Consider the following 10203-nt stretch of genomic DNA (forward strand, 5'->3'; position numbering starts at 1 on the left):
TTTTAATTATAGTTTTCATGGAGAAGAGAAAAGAGGAAAGAACAAAAAACTGACCTGAGCAATATTTTTGCAGAGCTTTGTAACAATATGCTCATTACTCAAGGTCCACCTGGACAGATGTTTTATAAATATCGGCTGGATAGTGGATACTGTCTAGAATATTTCAGAAATCGAAAATATTTTGAACTAACTTCAGAAAAATTGCATAGTACAATGTATTGCCATGTGTCCTTCACCCCTTGCCCCCAAATTTACTCCTGAAACCATGAGATAGATATTTTTCAAATATATCTGATAGTAAATTACAGATATGATGTGTTGATCTTTAAATATTTCAGAATTTCCAAAGAAAGAGAGAAAATTATCTCACACAACCATGATTATTCCTTGAATGGTCAGTAGGGCTGATGATGAAAATATGCACAAATCCAGACATAATTGGATTCAGCTCCCAAACCTACTAGGTAGGCCATAATGGTATGAGCTGGGGAATCCTGCTTCAGACAGCAGTTTTCATAGTAAAATATAGGGAGGTAAATCTTTCTCAAGGGGAAGGGGATCAAGAGACAGAGGAGGAGAAGTGGAGGGGAGAAGGGATGAAAAAGGAATTAAGATGTGCTATGCGTATGCACCAATCCCCCACAAGGAATGCAAACATTACTATGAACACATACTTACGAAAGGACATGGCAAGCCGGGCACGGTGGCCCACATCTGTAATCCCAGCACTTGGGAGGCTGAGGCAGGAGAATCACCATGAGTTCGAGGCCAGGCTGGGCTGCATAGTGAGTTCAGCGCCGGCCTGAACTACAAAGTGTGACCCTTGTCTGAAAAAGCCAAAAAAAAAAAAAAAAAAAAAAAAAAAAGGGCCAGGGATTGAGCTCAGTGGTTCCACTGACTGTGTCACAAGCGCAAAGTCCTGAGTTTGATCCCCAGTACCAAAAAAAGCAAAAAATGTAGATCACAAAATGTATTAAGATAAGTAAGATACTACACAAAAAATACATACCCACCTACGGCCTGGCCAATAAAGCTTTTTCCCACTTATAGGGGGAATTCGTTCATTCAAAAGACCCAAAATATTCCCATTTTCTTAGACTTACACTACAGAGTGGCTTAAATAAACTTTTAAAGTCTGTTCATGACTTCAACTGTTTTTAAACATTGCAAACACCTAAGAGGTTTCTTTAGATTTCTAGAAAAATTAAAGTATTTTGAGATACTTGTTGGTTTGCTTATGTCCCGTTTTGCAATATTCCCCCAGTGGTAACGTTTTGCAAAACTATACCACATCATATGACAGTACCACAGTCAGTGCACAAACATCCATAGTCAGGATACAGACCTTCTCCACCTCCAGGAAAATCTTTCCGGTTGGTCTTTTATAGCCACACCTACTACTTTCTCTCCTCAACCTCCCTGATCCCAGGTAACCACCAATCTGTTCTCTGTTTCTATAATCTTGTCATTTTGAAAGTGTTGTCTCAGTGCAGTTACATAGAATGTAAGCTTTTGGGATAGCATTTTCCATGCAACGCACTTCTACAGAGACTCATATGGTTTATCCCATTTATTTATTTAGATACCGGGGCTAGAACTCAGGACCTTGAATTTTCGAGACAGGCGCTGGAACCATTGAGCTAAATCCCCGCCCCCGCAACTTACTTTCTTTCTTTTGTTTTTGTTTTTTGAGACAGGGTCTCATTATGTAGTTGAGACTGACCTGGAACTCACTATGTAGCCCAGGCTGGTCTTGAACGCACAGCGATCCTCCTGCCTCAGCCTCCCGAATGCTGGGATTACAGGCCTGCGCCACCACACCCGCAACTTTCTTTTAAAAGGCAGTCTTGTAGAAAAAGGAGAGATGCCTTTATATTTGGCTGTCAAGGAAAGCTTGCTCCCCTCCCTGATCTGGGTTAAGAACTGGGCTTCTTCTCCTGGAGCCATTTACCTTCCAACACTGCAGAGGCAGCACGGGAGACGTAAGCGGGAGAGCGGGCAGTGGCTGGGAGCTGCTTTCCACTGAAACTGCCCCGAGCATCTTAGGATGCTCCGAGTTGATCCGCGTGGAAGGTAATTTAACTCGAGATAGCCACGCATTCAAACCTCAGGTATATTTAAGCTGCACTTTTTTTTCCTCATTAGAATTCTGAGAGGTGTAATTTATTTTCCCTACCGGTATTCACTCCGGGATGTTAATTCTGACACCGGCTGCTCCAACCTGGGAAGAATTTGAGAGGCTGCCCGGCTTTGCCACTATTTCAATTAGTGACTCTGGGAAACCGTCCATATTTCTGATCATCATTTTTTCTTATTTGTAAGAATGAAGGTAACCGTAGCCACCACTTCTCAGGTGAGGTGGAACATGGGTGACAGGCGTGTCCCCGCGTCCCTCGAGCGTCCCCTGACCGGCTGCCGCACAGCCTCCTTTCAGCTAAGCACGCTCCCCGCTCCTCTCGCTAGGGGGCGGTATCGCCTAACTGCTGACTCCCGCAGGCCTCGCCGGCTGAGGCCGGACCTAGCGCCTAGCGCGAGCCTTCAACCAAGACCATCGCATCTCTGCTGCCGCTACAGCGGTGCCAGCTCTGTCCTTCTTCGCCCTCTCTTGCAACCCCAGGTCAGACACGCCTTCCTCTGTCCGAGCCCGGAGATCTTTCTCAGGGAAGTTCTTGGCTTCTGAAAATCTTGCTTGACATTTGGGGCGTTCTAATTTTCTTTTCCTTCTTTCTCCTCCTCCTCCTCCTCCTCCTCCTCCTCTCCCCCCCCTTCTTCTTTGATTTGTTTTTTCTTTTTATCATAATTGGTCTTTCTACGTAGATTTAAGTTTGTAGGAAAAGGAATACGTTTTGATCTTTCCTTCCCCGACAGTAGTGAGCTCAGAGCAGAGGAGGCTCACGGAACCCAGGGTGGGCTCGCTGACTGGGTGAGTGGGCGCTGCTGTGGGTATACAAGGCCCGGGGGCTGCTGTGCCCAGACATTTCTGGAGACACCCACACCCCCCCAGACCCGTGGTAGGACTGTATCCCCAAGGCTTCTGTGGCCCTGCCCCACCGCTCCCAGCTCGATTCCTTACCCATCCGGTAGAGATCGTGGCAGTTAACGTTTGCCCCCATTGCCCACGATGTTTGAGAATTCCCTAGGTTCCCTGTAACCTCTTCTGTAGCTGGAACAGTGAAACTAGCAGGAGCACGTAGACACTGGAGGCCTCCTGGAGTCCCTTCGCGAGACTTCTTGTCCTAGAGAGGACCAGGCGACGGGGTCACAGCTGCGAGCACGGCGGACTCAGACGGGCCCACCGTGGATTTTCCGTCCCAGCGGTGCCTGACGTCCTAAGGGCCCACGCAGCTGTGATCGAAGACTGGCGGAGCGGGGGTGTGGGCAGCGCAGTGCCCCCCAGCCTCGGTGCTTTTGGTCATGGCTGCTTGTGCGCATCGTCTTGGGAATTTCAGACCCCGTTAGGGGCAGTGGCGTCCAGGACAGATGAAAGAGAGGCCGGCCCCAGACACAGAGTCTATGCCCGGAGGAGCTGGGAGTAGGGTGTGGATTTCCAGATCCCTTCTGTACTCCTTCTTCTAAGTTTCTCCGCCTGTTCAGAAATGTCGCTTCCCTGCAGGGCAGAGGGCAGACTGAGTGCTGTGAGTGCCCTGTGACCTTGCCTTGTCCCCGTGACCCTGTCCCTCACCTCCGTCTCGTCTCTGCCTGGCTTCCGGGCCGGCTTCAGACAGGGGAGCGATGGATCAGCTACCCCTGGGCACCTGGCGCAGACTCACAGCCTCCCTCTCAGCATACACCTTGCGTTACCTCCTGCCACAGGACGTGCGGCCAGAGCGGGCCCTCGTGGCCGCGAGGTCACCGTGGTGCGCATGTCCGTGCACGGAGGAGCTCTCCTCTCCAGGTGCGTGGACCTGTGCTTGGAGCTCAGGGCTCAGAGTCGCTGCCTGGTGAAGCTTGCGGAGGCCTCCTTGAGAGGCCCCTGGCAGGCTGCAGGCCCAGGAAGAGGAGATCCCAGCCCGGACAGAGCTGTGTCTGCAGCTCTGCCCCTTCATAGGGCTCCCTCGGATCCTTCTTTCTGGCCCACTCACCTTTTAGGTGAATGACTGTTCTAGCTACTTTCCTGTTACTGGGACAAAACACCTAACACCCACAATTTAAAGGAGCAGAGATTAGTTTTGGCTCCAGCACAGAAACAAAATAGTGGAAGGGCCTGGGCAGAGGACAGCTGCTGAGCTCTGGGTGAGAGGAAGCAGAGAGAGAGAGAGAGAGAGAGAGAGAGAGGAGCTGGGGACAAGAACACCCCCTTCCACATCACACTCCCAGTGACCGTGGCCCACCAGGCCCCACCTCCTGGCAGCACATAAACCATGAACTCATCAGTGGACTAAGCCACCCAGGATCCAGTCTCTGTCCATACATGTGAGACTTTGGGGACATTTTGATCTAAGCCATAGGAACACTCAGCTGAGAGTGTAAACATTTCCCCTCATGGGAAAAGAAAGACATTCGCTTTATTAACAGCATAAATCCAAGGGCAATTTCATCTTCAGAGTTGACTCCCCAACATCAAAGGCCTGAGTGTTCATAAAAGTGCTCTCAAGAAGAGTCCCTCAGCCACGGGCGGACACCGTCCTTTAACGTGCTCACAAGTGGGAGTTGTGGCTTTAGACGGAGTGGTGTCAGCTGGAACCTAAGCGAATTCAGCCAAGTGCAAAACTCACACCCAAGGATGGCAGGTGAAAGCTCATTTATTCCTTTGTGGTACTGAGGATTGAACCAAGGGAGCACTGAGCTATAACCCCAGCTTTTTATCTTTATTTTTTGGTACCAGGTATTGAATTTGGGTCCTTGCTCTTGCGAGGCAGGCGGTGGGCACCACTGAGCTAAATCCGCCCCCCTTTAAAAAATTTTTATTTATTAATTTTAAAACAAGATCTGTTCAGTTGCCCAGGCTGCGCTCAACTTGTGATCTTCCTGCTTCAGTCTCCCAAGTAGCTGAGATCACAAGCCCCTGGCTGCAAGTTAGTTTACTAGTCCAGTTTTACTCTGGACCGGAGCAGCCTTCCAGTGTTCTTCGTGCTAACTGGAAGCGTCTCAGCCCTCTTGCGGGCAGGAGTGGAAGAAGCCACGGGTTCAAAGTCCTTGGAGGCTGAAGAGTTGTGCAGATCATGAGTCGCGAGCTTTCCATGTTGAGTGGAGGTGAATCCCGGATGTGGCTTCAAGAGGCGGAACCCTACCGTGGGAAACAGGCAGATAGCTGAAATTAAGCAGGCGTCTTGGAGGGGCGGAAAAAAAGCCAAGCTCTGGGTCTCAGGAGAGGAGGCGATTCTGATTGAGTAGATTAAGGCTCAGGCGTGGGTTTTGAATGTTTTCAAAGCTGCCTCAGACATTTCTGACGATAATTCTGGGCTGGGAACTACTGGTTTGGGTGACGTTTGCGCTATTTAGCTAGTGCTCACATTTTCCAAAGTGTCTGCTAAATATTGAACTGGTGGTTTCCATTCCTGGCTGCACATTATGGTCACTGGGGGAGTTTTAAAAAATACTGTTACCTGGGTCCTATCCCAGGCCAATTAAACCAGAGTCTCTGGGGTCGGGGGTTTTAGCACTAATATTTTTAAAAGCTCCCCAGTTGAACCTAATGTGCAACTGGGGTGGAGAACCTTAACGTTAAACCTTAAAAGAACAAATAAAATTTACTCCTGAGCTGTGTTTGGAGGCTGCCTTGGATTATTGTCTGTGTTTTTCATTTTCTGCAGGGCTAATTTGTTATTAAAAATGTAAATTATCCTATGTGGGCTGATGTGTATAAATTGCATCACGTCTGTCTTTGATTGGAACACCAGGCTTCCATAATTGTGGTGAAGACAGAGCCGGCTTTTTATTTCCTCCTTTCTTTTTGGCAGCTGTACCAATCTGCTGGTTCATTAGGCTCACAGAAGAACAGAACTTCAGATCATTTTTTGTGATGTTGAAGTCGTCTCTGTTAGCAGGTATTTCTGCTGGTGATCATTTTGATTATTGTGTCCAGGGATGGAATGGATCCAGATCCTGGAGAGGTACTGGGGTGAATAACAAAAAGTGGCCATCCTATTGGGTTAGGGACACACACTTGGAGCTGTCATCTTACAGAGATGGGGCAATGGTTGCTGGGTGAGCAAAACCAGTGTTACCCTTAGACCTGGGCAAGACAGGTCCATTCTCAGGTCTGTGTTTAGTCATGCCTGTCTCCTTGGAGTAGGGCCGAGGAGCCTGCCCAGCCATGCCTGTCTTTCCCTGGGCCCAACTCCTGGAGGCAGACTGTACCCCAGGGTGCGTGCCTTAGGCTGTGGGAGTGACCAAGGGGTGACTATGGGGGAAGGCACAGATGGAGCTTGGGTGTGTGGACTGAGATGCCCACATGCGTGCATGTGAGAGCCTTTGCAGAGCAAGGTGGAGCTGGCATAAGGGTGGAGGTGGGCTGGTGCTGATGGACACAAGGACTGACATGCGGGGACTGAGTGTCAGCTCTCCTCACGTTCCAGTCATGAACTAATGTTTAGGGCTGAGCTGAGTAGCTCACTTGCCTACCGTGCACAACGCCCTGGGTTCCATCCCCAGCACTGCCAAACAGAAACACAGACCCAAACAGAAACCAAAACAGCTAATGAGTCTGAGAATTTGAAAATCAAACGGGCCTTCCAGATTACTGTGAAAGTGTGTTTGTTAAGGTAGGAAAGTAAAATAAGTTAATTGATAGTTTGTTGTCTTGATTCTGGCTTTTAAATATTTAGGGAAGTGGTAAATGGGTTTCTCTTTGGGTTCTTGACCCAGACACCACTTATTAGGGAATGGCTTGGGCAAATCAGCATGTGTCTTAGTCAGATTGTAGCAGAATACCATTGATGAGTGACACAGACAAATGTTTATTTTCCACAGTCTGGAAAATCCAAAATCAAGGTGCTAGCAGATCTGGTGTCTGCTGAGGGCTCACTTCCTGGTTTGCAGATGGCCACTTTCTGTTTGTAGGAGGAGAGAGGGAGGAAGACAGAGAGGGGAAGGGGGAGGGGGAGGAAGAGAATTCTCGCTCACCTCTTTTATAAGAATACTTATTCCATTCCTGGGAAATTCACCATCATGACTTCATCACTTCCCAAAGGCTCCACCTGCTAGCAATGTTCCATTTCAACAGATGAATTTTGAGTGGTCACAAATGGAAAGAAATCCAAAATGAGCTCAAGGAGAGGGCGTCTTGAGCCGGAGGTCAGTCTAAAGATCAAGGTAGAGGCAAGGAATCATGCAGATGGTAGTTAAGTTCGTGGGTGACTTCAGGCAAGCTGCCATCTCTCCGTTTATTAAACACTTCCTGGAAAGACCCTTGGCAACAAATCCTGCCAGCAACCTACCATTTCCTAAGATTCTTGATTGACTGGACTACAATGGCCCGCAGAGTTGGCCAAATGTTTCCTTCCAACTCCTGCCTCCTCCCTCACTCTCTTCAGAGTAATAGCCTTAGCCAGACTTTAACCCTGACCTTCCCCTTGGCTGGCTTGACTTTCTGTTGGGAGAGGACATGGTTGAATGCTATGTATTTGGAATGGAAAGAAAGATCTCTCAACATGAATCACGTTTGTCAATGAAATTGTTTCTTTTGGTTTATTTCTAGTTAAGACTGAATCGAGAATCACTTCTCTTCCTTAATGAATTCTAACAAAGGACTTAAAGTGTAGAAAACCAGAACAAAGTACAAAGAGCAGGGATCCTAGAAAGGTAGTTTTGTTTTGAAGAGATATTTCCACGAAGGAGGTTGATCTGCAGAGGATATCTTAAGACAGAGAATCATCAGAAGAGAGCTGCGTGGACGGGGTTTGTATGAACAGGGTTTGAAAGGAAAAGTCCCCTCGCCAACCAACCCAAGTGGATCTGAGTAGGTCTGTGGGTGAAAGCAGCTGTCTGCTGGTGGGTAAGAATCTCAGGAACAAATGACAAGGAAATTTACCCGATATGTCAGCATTGGGGTGATTGTTATTTACATGTGGAATCCTCCCAGCAAGTGGGAAGTGGGGCTGGACTTAGAGAAGTCTTAAGAGCAGATCAGATCCTTGCTGTTGTCACCAGGGCTATTACTGAGGTTGGCCAAATCCTGTCCCCACAGACACAGCCGTGTGCATCTCACCTAACACCCTTGCTCCACCTCCTCCATCTGCGTTAAAGAGCGGTTCCTCCACACCATCATTCTCTGGGTGGCTGTCCTTTCTCAGTCCTGAGAGGATGACTTTGGTGTCTCCTGATTCTCCAGTGGTGGTGTGAGCTCCTGGAGCGTGGGAACATGTCGCATGTCCCTTTCCGCAAGAGCAAAGAGCCACCTGTGGGGAGGGGCGCAGGCTGCGGAAGGAGATGAAAGCCCTAGGGAGAAGGTCGGAGACGTAGAGACAGGTGCTGCGGGTTAGTGTAGCTGAGTCAAACTGCTCTTTGCAGGCTCCCTGGAGAAGGGGCCAGGGCCAAACCAGCCAATGCCAAGAGTTTCTTCTTCAGGAATATGAATTAGTGACCTAAAGCTGTCATAAATTGCAACACATTATGTGGCTTAGCACAGCAGAAATTACTGTTTCACAGTTCTGAAGGCCAGAAGTCAGAACAGGAAGTGCTGACAGAGCCGGGTCCCTCATTCAGCCTCTGGAGGAGACATTCCTGTTTCTTCCAGCTTTTGGTAGGCCCTGGGACTCCTTGCTTTGTGGTAGCACAGTTCCTCGCTCTGACTCCGTGTACACACAGCCTTCTTCCTTCTCGTCTCTCGTGTGTATCCTTTTCTCTCGTAAGGGCCTTTTCCTTGGATTTAAGACTTAACCCTAATGCAGTGTAACCTCATCTTGGTGCTTAGCTTACCCAAGTTACATCTGCAAAGACTCTATTCCAGTTATCATTCTGAATAATGTCACATTCTGAGATTCTAGCTGATTTTGGGAACGCATCCACCAATGACAACCTGAGATGTGCCATTAGGAAGAGTTTGTCTCGTGTCCCCAGGGATGGCCTCATGTTCCAAAATGCTTGTGTCTCCTTCAGCGTTGGTGCAGGAGATTCAGGGAAAGGAGTGGGGTGGGGGAGACGTAGGAGGATGTTTATTGCCTGCTGACTCCCGGCCAGGTGCTTACTGTGTGTTTATGTCATTGGATCCTAAAAACAGGGGTTCTCAAATACACTAAACCAGACCTGCACGGTCAGCATTAGATGAGAATGTGCTAGGGATGCAGATTCTCAGGCCACGTGAGCCTTGCTACTGCAGAAAGTCTGCGGTTGGGGCCTAGTAATCCGTGTTTTCACCTTCTAGGTTGTTCTGGGGCTGCACCACCGTGATGAAGAGCCCTCAGGAGGTGAGATATCCCAGCTGCTCCAAACAGGAAGTACCACCACTGGGAAGCTGAAAAAAAAACCCATGTCTGCCCAGACACTAAGCCCTTAGAGCTTTGACCACATACATACTGCGTGGGAAAAAAAGAGTCCAGACTCTACTTTATCTGTAGCCTCTTGGAACATTGTCTCTCTTACACCTCCCAGTCAAGGGTTATACTCCAAGATCTGCTTTCTAAGCTTTGTGACCTAATTAGAGGTTTGAAAAACTGGTATCAGAAATGCCCAGGATCATTTTTATGGGCCTTTGTGAATAAGAAAACAACGCCAACAAGTCAATATTATGCGCGAATGGCAGTAAAATCCCACTAAATGGCTCCCTGGCTCTAATTTTGTAGAGTAAAATCGATAGGAGTCCTGTTAGGTCTGGGGATTTTAAAGACGAAGGACCCCGTGAGTCTAGCAAGCCCGCTGAAAGATGGAGGCTGCATTGCACTGTTGCTCTGGTAGGAGGTTAACAAAAGTACTTAAGCCTTTATCCTCCAGTGTGTCAGCCGGCAGGTTGTGCCCGACAGCTCATTAGCATGTGGTGACCCTGGCGGTCGGGCTTCCGCCCACCACATCCAGCCGCTCATGTCCACTAGATGGCAGCAGCTGCTAAAACAGTGCCCAACTTGTCCCTGCTGCTTATTAGTCTGGCATTTCCAAGTTAAAACAAAAAATATATATATGAAACGTGGAAGAGACCATGAAAGATCATCCTGCCCCTGCTACACCCAGGACTGTCCACACTGGAGTCAACGAGATCAAACTGCTTGTAATGGTCTCAGGGAAACAGCTCACTGAATCTCAGCCATTGACTCAGTTGATTAATTCATT

General features: G+C 48.4%; 1 long non-coding RNA gene across 4 annotated transcripts; it reads left to right on the forward strand.

The window, feature by feature from the left end:
• The first annotated feature begins 2422 nt into the window (after positions 1-2422).
• On the forward strand, positions 2423-9695 carry LOC104860039. 4 transcript variants are annotated; one of them, XR_779559.1, is made up of 5 exons: positions 2423-2617; positions 2869-2923; positions 3614-3895; positions 5901-5987; positions 9305-9695. It is a non-coding gene; the product is annotated as an uncharacterized LOC104860039 (long non-coding RNA). The 4 variants fall into 4 exon arrangements; XR_779557.1 differs by lacking the exons at positions 2869-2923; positions 3614-3895 and adding exons at positions 7133-7236; positions 7640-7839; XR_779558.1 differs by lacking the exons at positions 2869-2923; positions 3614-3895 and adding an exon at positions 7640-7839.
• Positions 9696-10203: the final 508 nt, after the last annotated feature.

Source organism: Fukomys damarensis, unplaced genomic scaffold, assembly GCF_012274545.1.
Source record: "Fukomys damarensis isolate Sample0158 unplaced genomic scaffold, DMR_v1.0_HiC HiC_scaffold_7, whole genome shotgun sequence".
NCBI lineage: Eukaryota > Metazoa > Chordata > Mammalia > Rodentia > Bathyergidae > Fukomys > Fukomys damarensis.